Source organism: Ixodes scapularis, unplaced genomic scaffold (genome assembly GCF_016920785.2).
Source record: "Ixodes scapularis isolate PalLabHiFi unplaced genomic scaffold, ASM1692078v2 PGA_scaffold8__174_contigs__length_109621045, whole genome shotgun sequence".
Classification (NCBI taxonomy): Eukaryota; Metazoa; Arthropoda; class Arachnida; order Ixodida; family Ixodidae; genus Ixodes; species Ixodes scapularis.
Window position 1 is genome coordinate 2,000,888 of NW_024609883.1, and position 17,484 is coordinate 2,018,371.

A 17,484-nucleotide genomic window follows, 5' to 3' on the forward strand; every position below is an offset into this window, starting at 1 on the left:
TGATTCTTCTACTTTGGTGATTTTGTAGCACGGTGTGATTACTCTTTGTTTCGTTTTGCTAGCTTTTTGTTGTTTGTTTTCTCTAGCGGATTTTCTGCGCTATGGCCGTGTAACCGTGTTGCTCCATCGCCACCGTGTCGTACGTCGTACCTTCGGTGCTCGTTCCTGTGCAGAAACATACCGTGCGGCTCACCGAGTGCGCAGCTTATGAAACATACGGCGCATTTTTCATTAGCCCAAACGATTTACAAGTTGCTTGTGAAAGATTTGCCGAGCGACGAGACAAGCGACCCGCTTCGCTGTCGCTCGGTCACTCGCGCGACGAGGCAAGCCGCGTGAAAGCGACGGGAGCAAACGACCAAGGCTAAGTTTTCTAGAAATCACTAAACCCGCTACGCGACGAGCGACAGTGAAGGGTGAACCGCATGTAAGCGATTTAGCGAGCGTCTAGACGAGCGACGGCGACGGGAGTAAGCGACGAGCGACGGAGATTTTTCATAGTCGCTCGTGGCGTCGCTCAGTTTTTGGATTTCTAGAAATCGTCGCTCATCACCTTGATCGCTTTCTCCCGTCGCTTCCATGCGGTTTGCCTCGTTGCGCGACTGACCGAGCGATAGCTAGCGAAGCGGGTCGTCGTCGCCGTCGCTCGTCTCGTCGCTCGCCAAATTGCTTACATGCGGCTCAGCCTTTACTTACGGTACTCGGCGGCAACAAGTCACACATTAAAACGGCGCGCCCCGAGATAAACTCTTTTTTTTTTCTCTCCTAATTAGCGAAGCTGCTTCAACTATATGAAATTAGCACACGCTACCAACGGGCGACCGCGTACCCAAGCCAGTCAAACCGCGACCTCGAAGATGGCGGATCGACGGTCGCACCGTCGCGCTCCCTGGCAAAATTGAACTTGTAGGCTCAGTGCGTTACAATCGCGAAACTTTCCTGAAGGATTAGCACATCCACAAGGCCCGCTGTCAATCGGCATCGAAGTGTTTGAGGGCATAGAAGCAGTGGCTTGGTTCTCGCACATCGAAGGTTTAGAGCGCCCGCAGCAACCGGCTGAGATATGGAAACCTTGTGGTTTGCGTTTTTCCATTCTTCCGGAAGACGCTGCGCGCAGCCACGCAGCGTGCGTGGCTGCGGTGCTCACAGGCTCATGACGTCATGCCATCCTCTAATCGCATCTACTCGTAGAAACTCGAATAGATCCGGGTTATTACTCTGGCGGGTCACGTCAAGTGACGATGCAGTAACTTTTTAAAAAGCACAGAATATTAGGGCGCAAACGATCTGGTGTAGATTAATACATAACCAAAAGAAACGAAACTGCTCTTACGACACATGAACACATGATCCGCTAGCTCGCTTGCGCGCCCACTCTTTCAGCCGTCATTGGCTGGCTCGTGTGATAGGGCACAGTGTTGGAACGCTCCTTCTCGTTTTCCTACGCGCAGTTCATAATTTCATTTTAGCGGTAGGAAAACGTCGATATATCGCGCAGCCGCTTCTGACCACGCTCGCGATACCAGTGTGTCCGGACAGTGTGCGCAGCAGGAAACGGAAAAGCCCATCTCAGGCGTTGTGTGCAGCGAAGGTAGGCAAAGGCACGGGCGCGAGCTTCTGCAGCTTTGCACATTGCTTTCATTTCGCGAGCACTCGCAAAAGGAAAGCAATCTGCCAAGCCACAGGCTCGCGTGCGTGCCTTTTCCTTGCTGCACAGAACTCCTGAGATGAAGTTTGTGCCCGGCATCACGGAGGTTCAAGCAAAGTCGTAGATATTTTTTGCACTCACCATTTGCTGCTGTTCTGTCGCCTCGGAATCTTGTTCAAAATAGGTCTGCGATTCCTGAACAGCCTTCGTACCGGATTAGCTCGTGATCCGGCTTAACGCTCAAAGGGCTCGAAAATAGGGAAATGAGGAAGGGTAAAGCGCCATACGCACATTCGCGTTTGAACGCGTTTGAGTGCGTTGCGGAGTCCTTGCGGCCAGGCGCGGACGCTTGCGGACCGACGCGCGCCTTCCCGCAACGCTCGGTAGCGCGACGCAAGCGAGTAGAGACTCGTTCAACTCTCCGAAGCGTTGCGGTGCGTTCGGGCGCGTTCGACCAATCAGAAGCCGAAAGAGGAGAGGGGGTGACGTGTTCGCTCCGGCCGACTCGGCGAGACGTATCCGGTTCGCCGGTCGCAGTGCTTGCTTTCTCGTTTTTGGGAGCGGTGGGGACTGTATTTTCCAAGGGTGCGATGGTTCAAGCTTGACAAAACGTCGGGGAAGCCGGCGAGATTGTCCCAAGATCGAACGCTTCGACGCTGTCGCCGTGCGCCGCCATGTTGCCTTGGATTTCGCTTACTACTGGTGAGCCACAAGCGACGATAGCGCGTTCTTATTAGGGAGTTGTAGTAGATCGTTTTTCTCCTCCGCTACGGTATCCCCGAAGAAAACGCCGCAGCTGCGCATGCGCGCCGCCAGCCTTCTCTGCATAGTTCAAGGTCTTGTGGCGGATTACGGAGCGCTATCCGGGTGCTTAGCGGGCGGCGGGAACGGTCTACTACAATTCCCTATTGGCTCTTGACTGCGGTTGACTGCGTGTCAACGCAACTGTGCGTACAAGTTTGGCGCAAGCGGTCTTCGCAACGCAACGCGTCCGCTTGCCGCTACGGAACGCACCGCGCTCAAACGCGAATGTGCGTTTGGGCCTTAAGAGCGCCCGCAGCAACCCAGAAGCCGGGAGTCGACGCATTCTCGAAGTCGAACGTATGCCCCGTCGTGAAACGTCATGAAACGACTTTTCCTCTTTTTTTCTTCGTAGTTTTCCTCCTGAACTCACAAACCGCGCATTGCACCAAACAGTTCAAGAAGACGGAAAGGAAGGACTTTCCTTTTGCACGGACCCTCGTATGCGTACCCCCCGATGCCGCCATTCTCCCCTTAAAGACCGACGACCAGTTCGCGCTTTCCACTTTTCCCCGTCTTCCTCCTCTCCCCCCTCCTACCTTGTCCACCGTTGCGTTTCCTCCTCCCTTGGGGTGAGGAGGACCTTCTGCCTTGCAGAATCTCGTTTTTGGTTGTCGGCCTTTAAGCGCGAAACACATGTACGACGAAACCGTCCGATCCGACGTGCGGACTGCCGGAATGACCTTGGGGGGAGAGGGTTTTCGTAGCATCGGAGAGCGTTGAAAACCCTCTCCTCCGACCGTCGTATTGCGCGGTCGGACGTCGGATCGGACGGTTTCGTCGTACATGTGTTTCGCGCTTTAGAAGATTAGCCCGTCGCTAAAACTCGGACAAAAGTTGTTTTCCCCACTCCGCTCACCCCGAAGCTGACAGTGCTGTGGAAGCGACGTGCTCGTTGGTCCAGCGACACTTCTGTCACGTCATCATGCTCCCTCGCGCATATTTACGCGCGGAGAATGCGGCCAGGCGATAAAAGGGAGGCGGCTGATTGGTCTGGCAAGCGCATAGCTTCCACCGCACTGTCAGCTTAGGGGTGAATGGTAGGAGCAAGTGAGGTCCGGTGCCGTATGGCATGCGCTTGGGCCGGGTGACGCGCTTTAGTCCGTGGATGTATCACCGTGATAAGGCAGAGAACTTTCGAGGGGAAGGAGGTACGAAATCGACCGCTGTGTTTTCCAATTTGCGTTCCGAAAATTAGGCTTTTGACTTTCTACCTTCTTTATTTTGGCCCACTAAACAATATGCTATTAGTAAAATGCCAATCTAAATTCATTTATCCCAGCCCACAATTCGTTTCTGGGCCCCTTAAACGAGTTCTGTCTTCGACCTAGTGGTATGCGTGGCATTCGCCGCGTCACGCGCCTGTCCTTTCAGGCGGGTGCTGAGGTTACGGCTGGTCTCCCCGATATACGAGCATCACAATCCAGACAATTTAACTTGTACGCGACACCACACTGGGACTCTGCTGGGGTTTTGTCCTTCGGCACGTAGCTTGAGATGAGGTTTGAAGGGCTCTGCGAATAGACTCTGAGACGCCTTTAATGTACGGAAGGGTGACTTCCCTGCTCTGATGCGGAATTCATTTCGATGTCTACCTTGTCGCGTCTGTTTATGTGTGTTTTCAATAAAATGTTTAGGGTAATCACGTTTCACGACAGATTCGACGATAACGGCATCTTCAGACATCAGTGGCTGCGGATTCAAAGATTTGTGCTCGGACCTATGTTGTAGGATTTCTAAAATCGCTCTTTTGTGCTCAAGACTTCAAAAAGTTCCTAGTGTCATAAGCATTATAAGACACAGTGGCCTTTGTGTCCAATGCCGTCTCGGCATACCGTGACATTGAGGAAAGTTAACCTACTGTTCTACTTTTCGTGTAAATTGAATTTATGGTTCGATACTGTTAAATGTCAGGTGGAGCCATATATGTTCTTTGCTAGAAATTACAAAGTTGCGATCGACATAATGCCTGTAAAACTTCACTGCGTGCATATCTCCACATGTTTCATGACAAGAAATGTTATAGTCACAGACACTGGACTGCCCATTGGACAACCCTCAATGTGGTGACAGATTTGTCCTCGGAACGTGAAATGAAACGGGTTGAGACAAAAACGCAAAAGTATATCAATGTCCTCCACTGTTAACGACGTACGTAAAGCGAGCTTGTCATCGTTACGTAAGCGCGTTTCAGCAACACTAACAGCAAGAGCGATTGGGACATTTGTGAACAAAGATAGCACATTTAAATAAACCGTTATGTGGTCCACAGTTTCGGGGCCGTCCCAGTTACGGGGCCGATGAGTTGTACTAAAGATTATGATAGGTTAATTGTAATAGGGAGAACCAACGAATGAAACAATTGGGCGGGATGGGCACTCGGTTTCTGAATTTTAGGCCGTCAGGCTACTTTTGGGGTATTTTAAATATTTGCTCGCAGCATATGCCCACAAAATCAATTTGGTTGGTAAAACGTGAGATAGACAGCGTTGCTGTGAAGCATAAGGGATATATTTTGACACACAGTTCCAAAACAACGCGCGAAAAAGTGTCAAAGCCAACAAAACATAAATAAATAAAAGCGCTGGGATGTGTTAGTTTTGCACGTCTGCATTGCGTCTATGATATGGGCGCCAGTTTCGTCAGGGGGCTTTCAGCGGTGGGTGACTCGTTACATACCTGCACCCCTGCCTGTGCAGTCTCCGGAGAGCGGGGAAAAGTACGCAGAACAAAGCGCGGAACGTCGCCGTATCGAACACCACTGTGGGGTATCCGTTATTGGCCACAACCGCTAACAAAAAACGAATGTCATAAACAGGCTGTCTTAGAAATTCTAGAAAGCAGAGTTTCGTATTTGGTGAGGTTCACGTATCTTTTGTGCCCGGCACTGTGCACATGTTGGATATAACGTCCGACAGGTCCTACGACGTGCCTGAAAGATGGTTGATCATGACTTCCCAGGTTTCCGGTGCGCAGTCGCAAAGCATGGTTTTTGATTGAAAGCATATGCTTTCCATCCGACAATTAAAGCCTTGTGCACTGTCCGCTATACTCCTTACCTCACCGAAAACAAAAACGACGCTCAAGGAAAGAAAATATGTGACGGTCGATTATAATTTTTGAGATTTATTTTGCAATTTCACAAACACACGCACAAGAAGGCGACGTTCACGCAAGGCCCTGCTCGTGTGATCCTCTGATCAGTACCTTTTTGACTTTGTATTATCCTTTAGAAATTTAATTTTTCAATTGTCAACGTGTAAGCTCTTCACTATGCTCCACAAATTGTCTTGAATGACATTGTCATAATCCCCCCTGGTGTCCAAGAATGCTAGCCGGAGTGGGCAACGTAAAGCCCCTATGTAACCAGGGGCTCCGGAATTGAATAAGGGGTGGGGGGGGGGGGGGGGGGGGGAGGGCAACGGGGCTTGACATTTTCCAGGGGGTACTGGGCACTATCCTGAGCCCCCGTGCGTTCGGCTCAAGGCCTACCGAACAATGTCTGCACCCCCATCCCCCTTCCTCCCCTCTCACCTTCGTGTTCTCACGAAATTCCAGAAAAAAATTTAGAAATAAAGCAACGTGTGAGTAAACTGCGGACAAAGCGGCTGCTCAAAAAAAAAAAAGAAAAAATAAGAAAATAAAAGAAAAGCCGGCGTTTGGGGCCCGGCCAGTCGGCTTCTTCGTTTTGCTTCTATTTTGAGCAGTGACGTTTCCCAAAGACCAAAAAAAAAATTCCTCCAAAGTTTTTTTTTTTTTTTTTTTTTTTTGGGGGGGGGCGGGGGGGGGGGGGGGCTTACATTCACGAGATGATCTGCGCGAGAAGAAAGCCCTTCTTGAACGAGCGCCTACAGATGTAGCAAGTTGAGGAACTCGCAAGGCAAGCGGAGGCCTTAGCAGGCGACACAGGATGTCAAGGGAGAGATCGCACTGCAGTCTTTGTTGAAGCATCGCTATCACGGCGGTTGTCAAAGATATCAAAGAATCGCGGCATTCTCGCCTGTATTTCTGTGTCTGGTTTTCGAAACATCATTTGCTTCTTGGCGAGCCGGCCAGCTATGTTCAGGCGGGCGCCCTATTATACACCCAGACTGTGTTACCTTCTTCTCAAAGACGACCATAAAAACAGAAAACATTCCGAAATAAAAAAAGGGCACCGCCAGTAAGTGGGCGCGTTAGGTCCGCGCTTCTGTACTCCTATTCCGACGCTCCGAGTTTCATACTCCGAGCGCAGCAGCTAAACGGCGCATGGCGAACAGGAGAGCAACGCACCAGAACTATCGACGAGCCTCACGAGCTCCGTCCGATGGCACGGTTTTGACTAGGCCATGTACTTTCCGATGTTTATTTAGGTCAGAAATCGGCGGATGTTATTTCGTTTTTATTTGTTTCCAAAATACCGATGCATTTCGGTAAATTGTCTCGTATAGACGCTCAAAAAGGCTTTTATCGACGGAAAAAAAAAATCGCGAATGGAAACGAACAGTCGAGAGGAGAAACGGTTCAACATTTATTTACATCTAATGCACAATGTTCTCCACACTTCAATACTGTAGTAAACGCATGCAAACAATCAAAGGCTCGCATCTCTCATTCCCGCCTGCCCCTTCCTTATGACAGCGCGCAGTTTCGCGAACGCGCGCTCTACATTTGCGCTAGACACGGGAAGTTCCAAAATGTCCAACTTCAAACCGCCCACCTAGGCTCCACAAAGAAGGAGGACAACCTTCAACGGGGCAATCCACAAAAGGGCACAATGAGGACAAACTTTTGGGGACATAAACTGAAGGTCAAAGTAACCAGCACTCCGAGGAAAAAAAAAAAGACAGAATTGTGCCTGTTACCGAAAATAAGTAACGAAATAGCGTTACTCGTTACCTTGGAAAAAAGCTAACGCGTTACAAAGCTCCGTTACCATTTTCCAAATGTAACGAAATACCGGTGTCGTTACTTCCCATGACTAGCGGACGTTACTTTTACGTTAGTTTTTCGTTACTCTGTGTTTCACTGTTAGTATATGACAGCTGTTTATAATAAACCGCCTTTGTAAAGTTCGGCAACAATACACTTGTTCAAAGCGATTATTTATTTATTTGTACTCTGTAGCGCCGAAGCATTACAGCAGAGGAGTGGGATACAGATCATATTTATACGTTCGAAACTCACACAGACAGCACCACAGCGGCAGGGATTAAAAAAAATGGTGACGTCTTTCTTAGGACGGTCGGCGTTCAATGCTGTAATAACCTTGCCTTTTGTTAGCTAAACCAGCTTGTTTGTCTGACCTCGGCAGGATGTGTAATGTATATCCTCGAACACGTGACGCTTGGAGAGCGCGATTCGAAGAATTGAACCTTGCCCATATCACCTGACTGGGAAGAAGAAACCACTCTCAAAAGAACGACCGGATGCACACCAGGCAACGGACGCAATATAGGCCTATTCATGTAATCAAAGTTAATCCGGTAAAATAAACGGTATTTTATTCCTTCCAAAACGAACGTCGTCAGCACCCGGCTATGCTGACACCTGTTTTGGTTCAAAGCGTAGGAAGGTCAACGCTTTCAAACTTGGTTTCTTCTTTCTGTTGTTGACAAAACGAGAATTTATTTGTTTTGAAGAGAAGGATGTGACCATCTGGAGTAGCTAGGGACGCGAGGCAAAATCCCTCGAGCGGCGGCAGGGTGTCGCCTTTAGAGCGGATGCCTCTTTCCAGCGAGACGGCTGCTCCTTCAGGGTACGGCGACGGTGACCTTAGCAGCTTCTACACGAAGACTGCGCCAAGGACGCTTAGGCGTTCCCCGTGGCGATAATCTCGCGCCTTCTGGGCCCGGTCGTGGGCACGGTGTCGTCCCAATCCGGCTGACGCCTCAATTCGGCTATTGCCTCAATTCGGCTAGAAGTTTCAATTCGGCTGGACGTTCCAGTTCGGCTACATCCTCAGTTCGGCTAGAAGTTTCAATTCGGCTGGACGCCTCAGTTTGGCTAAATCTTCAGTTCGGCTACAAGTTTCAATTCGGCTGCATGCTTCAGTTCGGCTAGATCCTTGTTTCAATTCGGCTGGACGTTCAAAGTTGATCAAGCTAGACATCCAAGCATAAGGTGCCCCCAATTTTTTAGAGAGACGTTAACTATATCTGCATCTTGCCTTAACATTGCAACGTGCAAGCTCAAATCAATAAGTTCAAGCAGCTACAAATTCTTTGGGCACAGAAACATTTGTGTTTGTGTTGTTTGTTCTGTGGAGCTGCTGTGCAAACACCAGGTCTCTGCTTAAAAGAAATTTATTCACTTGCCCGAAGAATGGATTACAGCAGTCCAAAGATTGCTTCTTCCAGTGCTGGCCACTGCTCACGTGAAAGGGACAGGACGCCTTGGCAGCTCCTACGTCGAACTGAGTTGAAGAAAAAGAAGATACCTGCATCAGTTATGAGACAAAACAATATGGTAGGGGCTCAATCCAGTGATTTACATGTTCAGGAGGCTAAGGAGAATGTAACATTATACCTGTAATCTTTTTCAAGGTCACAAATTTGCCTCGAAATTGGCTAAACACACCAGTAGCTATGACTGACCTCGTAACCAAAACCTTACGTCCACAAAAAATTGTTTGGCGACATTGAATTTTCAAATTCGGTCCTCATCATATTTTCAAAGTGAAAGTTTCTACTGGCAGTATTAAAAATATGGAGGCTCGGGCAAGCTGGTGTTGCATACTCCTCCACAGCGCGAAAAAATCGCAACCAAGCACAGGCACACACAAAAGGAAAAGACATTCATGAAGCTCTGACTTGCAACTCAGACTTGTATTATTTCTCCTCTGCCTGCGCCTGTCTTTTTAAACAATAAGATTTTTTTGTTGTTATTTTTGGTTTTATCTGGATGCAAGATAATCTAATTATTTTTTGTAATAAATCTGGACAAGGTTCAGTGACAGTTTTCTTCTAACCTCGAAATCTTTTCAGCTTCAATAACTTCCCTAATTAGTTGATTATTATTTTTACTTATCACGGGGCAATGTTTTTAGTTCTGCTTGACATCTGCAATCTTGGCAATGTATGCCTTAGTGTCCAGAAGTGATTCTGTTTATGTTGTAGTCGTGTTCCCCTTGTCTATGTGACATCAGTATTTGTGACGTCGGGGTGGGGAGGGGTTGGGTTTTGGCAGTAGAACTGTTTCCAACTGATTAGAAGAATTTCGATGGCAACAAATAAAGCCTGCGGAACCCCAACAATAGCTCAGCAGCACGAAAGAAATATGTTCCATTCTGTTCTCTGATGTGGTTGTGCTAGCCATGCTCCAAACAAACAAGAGTTTCGAACAAACCATTTGGGCTTCGTAACGTGAAGAGGGGTACAGTTTCTATCATGAAGGAAGCCATTAGCCGGCAGATTTTGTGGGACGAGCGAAGGCGGCGGAACTTTCTAGATTTCACACTTCACCCCGCACAGCCATGCAGCGCGGCACAATCCCGTGGCACCTACGGCAGTGAGTAGCAAGTATGTCAGGGAGCCTTTAAAAAGGTGGGTAAAACAAAGTTTTTCAGTGACCGAATCGAGGAGACTGATAGCTTAATGTACCGACACCTGGATAAGTAACCCTGTTGTTGTTGTTGTTTACGTGTTTTATGACGCAAGAGCTCCGACGGCCATACTGCGCCAAACTAGGTAGGATAAGTAACCCTGGTTTGCAAGTTTTGTCGTGGGAGAGTTGGTATTAACTGGGGTGCACTGCGAGTTGTAAAGGATCTAGAGTCAAACCGCCATATTCAGCTCAAGAAACCTCGTCTAGGCACAGGCAACTCCTTCCGCAATCATTCAGACTATAAATTGATACACTTGTGTCTGGTTATTTTTTCTGTTTCTTTTAACTTTCTGAGAATCGAGAAACTCAGCAAGCAAAATAATATCTAAATTATTCTGAAAAACTGAGAATTTAATCAAAACAAGCTCTGAGAAACATCAAATTTTCCACAAAGGTAAACTCCAGAAAACACCCTCCAATGCCGCAAAGGATTACATTCCTTTCCCCTGTCTTTCTTCTCCGACATTGTTTCCCTGCTTTTATCAGTCTCGGGTTTTCTACATTATGACCGACAAAGGATTAATTCTGGAAACACGGAATGCCGCTTATAGTGATGCTGCTATATGTCACGCTAGGGGTAGCCAGGCAGGCTCTGGTGCAGCTTGGTTATGACCTTCCTTGCAAAGGGAAGTTTCGGCATTGCATATAAGGCGATACTTGCCCAAGTCTAGAGGTTACCTTGGCAAGGTTATGGAAGCACCCATGCTCACAAGTACGGTAACTGTCCAGGTCACCTTGGAAGGTCTCAACACACGGCAGGCACCACCGTCTGTCGTAGGTATGATGTGCTGCAATGTCTGATGACACAAACTGCAGCAAAACAAAACATATTTTCCTGTGAAACAGTATCCATAGCTGCAATCTCCGTACCAGCACACTGCATGAGTAGCTAATCTGATTGTGCACTTCTTTCTACATTAGAAGCACAGTTTAGCCTGAAGGCCTCGGCATATTTCGGTTCCACGTATAAAGTCAGTCATACAGATTTACGTCAAACAAACATATTTCTCCACGTCTGTGGCTGTGGCAGAAAATACTAAGAAAGGCGAGATAAATCTACGATTGCATGCTTCAAATGGTCAGAAATGGGAGGAAAAAGCCCCGAGACACTTTCCTCCCATTTCTCCTCATGTGAACAGCAAGGTCGAGGGAGCCCACCAGTGGTGCAATCGGTGGTTTGTACACGGTGCTCGAACGTGATTAATTTACCCTGTATGGATACCATCATTTCAGCCATGTTGCGATTACATTGATACCTTAAGAACTGTCAAACGCTGATTGAAAAAAAATTGTACCGGCTCATTCACGGCTTTCTTAGCTTTGGTTGCTCCCATTACGGAATAAAGGGTTTGTTCACCAAATAAACAACGCACTCCCGAGCTTCATCCAGTTTGTCACTGAAGGCTTTGTTCGTGTTCGAAGCTAGATCTTTGCTCAAAAAGAACTTGGAAATTACAAACAAATCAACAACGATTCTCAGCAACCCTCGTCTCATTGAACCGCAGCGCAGTTTTCGCCCAAAGGAGCCACAAGTAACGACTCTTGAGAACAAAATAATTATCTCTAAAAGCTAGACACAATGCATGGTTCCGGCATTTGAGCACTAGGTATTTGACGTCTTTCGGAGAACGCTACAAAAGCTTAGTATTCCAACAAGAGCTTAAACGTAAAAAAATTTTAGTTTTCTTCGTATCTGCCTGAACTCGGCGGAGCCACCCGAACGACTCGACGTATGCAAGATCCAAACCATGTGTCGCAAACTGCTGTGTGCAGCACGCCGGAGCAGCCATCTTTCCGACTGTTTGCACGCTGGCTCACATTGTTTCGATGCACATGTGTCTTGCGTTTAACGTTTCGATGGCAGCCTTTCATTTTCAAGAACAAAGCGTCAAGTGCTAGCCTGGCTGTCACTAACACTGTTCACACACACAGTTGCTCAATGCGAAGTGTAAACAAGTACGCCCATGACATGCTGGAAAGGACGGCCTGGCGCCTAGGCAGTACGGCCACGCAGGTCCAATCAAAGCTCGCAGGATGCTGTACATAGACTGCGCGACACTGTTAAGCCCTAGACACAACAAAGAAATAAATGCACCTTGATCCTACGAGTAAACTCTGATGACACAGGGTATAGTAAGACTTGCGAAGCTTGTAACTGGGTTCATGAGCTTTTAATCACTCCCGCGACACACACCTGTACACAATGTGTCATCCGAATTTACCCATTGCATCATGGTACATTAAATTTGTTTCCCCTGCCAAATCGAAGGGAAGGTGCGACAACACTATCCTTTTGTCTTACCCTAGCATGAACTAGCTGGTAATGGTACAATTACAAGCAAGTTGCTTTCACTGGTGTCCCTCCTGCTCGAGCTCTCGTACAACCAAACCGCAATTAAACGCAGGGCGCTTGCCCGCACTTGTAGCCACTCCAGCTAGTCCATGCTAAGACGCGACAAAGCATGGCAGGAAGCCTGCCACTACAGCACGTCGGCCGCCGGGCATGACTGGCGAGTGCAAGCGCCACGTGAGTCACATGAATGTTCCGCAATAGCTGCGTGGCTCAAAAAAACCCAGATGAAACGCCGTTCGTTATGCCATTCAGTAGTGCAGGGGTAGAACATCGGACTCCTAATCAAAAGGCTGTGGGCTCGATCCCCCTATAGGGGAGACCTATCATTGATCTTCTTTCATTAAGTGAACCTTATCTTTGCTTTTATTCTCTGTTCTTCTCATTCGACGTGCTTCCGTGACCGACTGGGTAATCCATGTTGATCTACAACAACTGGATCGGTCGTTGCATGCTCTCAACCCTAGATATATAACACACCGTATAATAAATAAAACAAGCGTCCCGCAACGCTTACCATAGGAACCGTCACTGGCATCACTAACAGTGACAAGGTGCAACGCAACATCGCATCGCTCGGATGTAGCCCATCAAGAAAAGATTGCGCAATCTGTCAGCTGCAATTCATCGGGAAGCAAAATGGCCTACCTGTATGTTTCGATTGAATCGGTGCTGTGGGCGGACTCACTGTTCTATGTGCAAGCCTAGCATCTGTGTATATCTTTGCTGAGTGAGTACTCTGGGCTGCACCGGAAATTACTTTCTCGCGTCCATTGTTCTCATCAAGAAGAGCGTCACACTATCACCGTGCTCCTAAATAGCATGGATGCAGCACAGCGTTTAATGTGAACTCTTTCGCACGCTACAAAAATATTACCCTCTACTTGTTCAAAAAGAGGAAACACCATCGGAATTTCACTAAAAAACCTATTCTGAAAACATGGAACCCTAACCATAGCCACTCCAGTGTATCATATACTTGGGCAGGGTTGGCCAGGCCGACGCGGCCTAAGAGATGCAAACAAAATCACAAAATTTTCAAGAGCCGCAGATGAGGGAGGGAGGGGGGGGGGGGGGGCCGCGGCAGGTTTTTTTGTTTAGAGCAATAAAAGAAACTCAAACTAATTTCGGTCTATCTTATATGAGTCAAAAGCAGTCCAATTGTGCGTAAGGCAGCAGTAGCACATTTAAAACGTGTTTCATTTCTCTTTTTGGGGAAGTGCTCCGGGAGAGAGGGGGGGGGAGAGAGAGAGGAGGGATAAGGGAGGGAGCGGCGAGCCGCAGCTTGGCCGCCCCTCTACAATTGGGCATTGCCATGCAGGTTCTCAAGGAGCTTGGGAACGGCCTTTCCCTCTAAATTAATTCCTGGCATTGTATACTAGGCGATACCTGCTGTAGTCTATGGGTTACCTTTGCAGGGAAATGGAGGCATCGATGATCACACGTACGGCAATTGCCCATGTCGCACATCATCATGGAAGGTCTTCATGAAGCAGGCAACTTGTCCTGTCGATGGAGACCCACACATATCCTGCATATGTGGGTAAAGTGCCTAAAATTTAATTTAATTACAACTACAACAACTTCTCTCCAAAAGCATCATGACATCAAAGCTTGCCGCTTTCCATAGATGGACTCGCTAGCACAGCCTGGCCTTTTTCGGTCGGCCAGGGTGTCGAGAGTGTTTTGTAGCAACCCGCCACACGCCCTCAAAGTTGAACTTGTGTCTTATTCAAATTTGGGAAGAGAAGCCTACTACCAAGTATGATAGAATTGTAGCAGGGGGTCATGATGTTAGCTCCGTAGCCCCGCAACCCAACCTCCATTATCGCCAGCCCCTTTGCCGTCTACTTCCTCGCCCATCGTTACTACCCGTCATCCCTTGTGGTTGACGCTTGTTCGTAGGGAAGGACTGGCTTGCACTGCTGGGCTCTGCGCCGCTACTCATCCCAATTCCCAAATGAAGACTGCGGCTGACCGGTGACATCCGCCGTCTGCTTCCTTGCTTCGGTACTTTGCTTCGGTTAAGGAACTGTTTTTTGCAGATAGTATAACGTGTTGAAATCGCTTACCTACTAATTTCAACGGCAATTCATCTTGGAAGTGCCCGCGCAATGCTGGTGTAGCGATGTGTGGTGATATCAAACGCAGAGAGTGCCTGAAGAATTTTGAGGTTGCTCAAACGATTTGTGGATTCGTTTGGACGCACTTTATGACAAACAAATCAGCGGCAAGTGGCTCATAGTCAGATCTTCTAAATTGCCGATTGCGACACTTCCCTGATGACTTGCTAAGTGCTTGGATACGGTCAAAAACTTCGAGTGAAACCTATTTCTTCAGACTACGGATACGGAAGGCTCCGCTTCTCGGGGCGCGATGACCCAGGTCCCCTCTACAGCCCATCGAGCCTTCGGACGGCGCTCGAATGCGTGCTCAGAGTGCAGTCCAGTGTTACTTTGGTGCCATCGGACGGCACTCAGATACAACCTGGATTAAAACAGTTCGCTTTTATTGTTATTGCGGTCACTGTGTATGTCACTCACTGAGGTGAAGAGGAGGTGAGACGGGGTCCAGTCACCGCTGCGATCAACGACCGAAATCCAGCGGTTCCGCAGCTCGCTGACCCTCGTAAAACCAGGAGAACTGCCCACAAATTCACTTTACTGCGAATTCTATTATGCTGTGGGACTTAACGGTGAAATGTAATGCCTGCGGAAGAATAACCTCAACGGTCCTTGTAGCCGCGCACACCGCAAAGCCCCATCCTGGCCCCTCCGACGCGCGATGCCACATACTTCCAATTCCTAGAGCTCGCCTGTTCATCGCAGTTCGCCCAGTCTGCCGCTCACGGCTGCGCTCGCTATATCCCTTCCGTTCTGATAAAACCCACTAGACAGAACGAATGACCGGGTGTGGTTTCGCAAAACGTAGTGTCTAGAAAACTGTCCGACGGCACTCTTGCAGAGCGTTCAAATGCCGTCCGACGATACTCCACTCGCGCGTTCAAGTGCCGTCCGAAAGTCTCGTATAAAACGAGTTCTCAAAACGACTTTTACGAATGGGAGTGTGGCGTATTGGTAAGATGTGTCACATAAGCACGTGATCCCGGGTTCGATCCCCAGTGCGGGCTTACTTTATTGTTTTTGTTTTCTGGAACATTTTATTTTGCCGACGCATTTGGCGATATGTAGATTTATTTTTTTTACCATTAACACAGGAAAAAAAACGAATGTTGTCGCCGAAATTTCGCTGAACGAAATAGTATGGTACTTTGTTTCCGGAGGTGCATCGGGTACAGCGGGGCTTGTTTGCCGGCTGGACGCCGCGAAGCGGCGTGTACGACAGGGCCAAATGGGTCAATAGCTTTGTAATTAGCAGCCGCATACTGCCGCCGGGAAGCGGCGTGAACGCAAGCGGGGGTGTGTGTTAACGAGCTCCCCAGTGATACACGCGCCGTCCGACTCCCGGACGTCACTTGTAGGCGCGATTGGAGTGCCGTCGGGCGGCACTGTAGACACAGCCTTCGGAAAGTGCTTTGTGGCCCCTTCCCGAACTTGTGCTACCATGCTTTCGTGGATACTCACCCTTGATGAACGAACTGTGAAGTGGGACCGGTCAGTGATTTCGCTGCAATCGGAGGCGTTGATTTGAACCGCTCGTTCTCGAGATAGGAGCCTTGTCTTGAACAAAACCATCCAATAACTCAAAGGCCGCAACCACGTCGCACACAACGCTCCACCTGCCCCACATGCGTTGCGCCATCTTGGGTCCCAGTGTTGCCAGGCGAGGAAAAGAAAAATCGGTGGATACTGGATAGAACTCAATCGAACTCCCTAAAATCAGTTAATAAAATTATGCACTTTTTTTACTCCCAGACTAATCTTTTAGCAAATATCATAAGCTATAAAACAGCAGTTTAGATAAAACTGTATTCCCGAGTTGAGCTATAATTAAGAAAAAGAAACTTTGCTATACTAAAATTAGTGTTATTTTTATTGCGTCACTCTGCTGCAATGTCCGGCAGAAATGTTTTAACGTCCAAAAGTCGGTTTGATTGTATCAACTATTCCGATGACTTGACTCAACGCTGCAATACAAAAACCCAAACCCTTCTGCGTGAAAACGGAACTACGTGGATGCGAGTTGCAAAACCTCTTCGTGGCCTGGAAACACTGTACGGGCGGCCGTCTTGCGTTTCGGTTTCTCCGCATTTCCTTCTAGCGCATGGACGCTGCGCCACTGAGTGCGATTCGGAAATTTCATTGTTTTCTGACTTCCGACCGATCACCCAACGTGGCCGAAGAGCTAGGCCGTCATGCGCTTCATCTCTGAGGACACTCTTTTTTCGATGCGAACACCGATGAAATCGTACTGTTTAGCGGTAGACTGCCTACGGTGTTACATGCGACTCAAAAAGAAAAAAAAAATTCTTTTTGTTATTGACAAAAGTGTTTTATTATCTTTTTTTTTTTTAGAAAGCTTTATATTTCAATGGAAACTGTGCCCTGGGAAATATTTTTCAGACGTTGCAAGAACTCAATTGGTTTCAGATAGGAAAAATTGGGTTGTGTGTGTGTTTATGCAGCCTAGAACTTGGTCTGCCTCACAGGGGCGACGAGTCTCCCAGCTGTAGATGAGCAATTTAGCCAATGCAGTACAATCGCTAGCCTGGGGTCTTTAACGTGCACCACGCAGTAGTGATACACGACCGCACGCCGGTACGATGCTCATCCAGAAGATAGCACTTACCTCAAGCACAGTTGACGGATGTTTCGCTATTATTGAAGATTTGTTCAGCCCTGGCAGGATAACTGCATTGACTTTCTCAAGACTAAACAACTTTTTCTTCCACTTCGGCTGCGACAAAAAAAAAAAAAAAATGAGTGTGAAATGAGGTTGGCACCACCCGTGTTGCTCCACTCAACGTCCGCCACGTAAGTTTTCGCCGCCGCGGCCGTCGAATTTTTAGCCACTGCGATAGCAAAATTCCTTCTCCATGAATGGTGAGCAAACAGACACGTAGTCTGTGTCTGTTATGCTTTCTATTCAAGAATATTTCAACAACAAACTTCTGTTTTGTTTTAGATGTGTTTTACAAACC